Below are 378 nucleotides of genomic sequence, written 5' to 3' on the forward strand. Positions count from 1 at the left end.
TCAAACAAAGTAAGTTTAATATTTCTGCACAGTGTTCTGTATTCACAAACACTAAAATCAGTCATTCACATACTGGTAAATAAATACATTTACTCCAGAATACCAAAGAGTTTCTTTTAAAAAATTTAATTTGCAAAAGCACATTCTTGCAGGTTTATCTAAAACTCTCTAAAGTCTGAACAAAAAGGGAGATGCCTGGCTACTCAAAACAGGCCAAGATAGTCTTGTGTGCAAACAAGCTTGACATGTAACAGCTATGGTGAAAAAACATGTCTGGTTAAATGTTAGTTGTCATGATTAAGTCATTTTTTGTCAAATTTGATATATTCCATTCTTTAAAACCCCATATAATGTAAAGAAAATATAGACCATGACATA

The sequence above is a fragment of the Geospiza fortis genome, unplaced genomic scaffold (assembly GCF_000277835.1).
Source record: "Geospiza fortis unplaced genomic scaffold, GeoFor_1.0 scaffold327, whole genome shotgun sequence".
NCBI lineage: Eukaryota > Metazoa > Chordata > Aves > Passeriformes > Thraupidae > Geospiza > Geospiza fortis.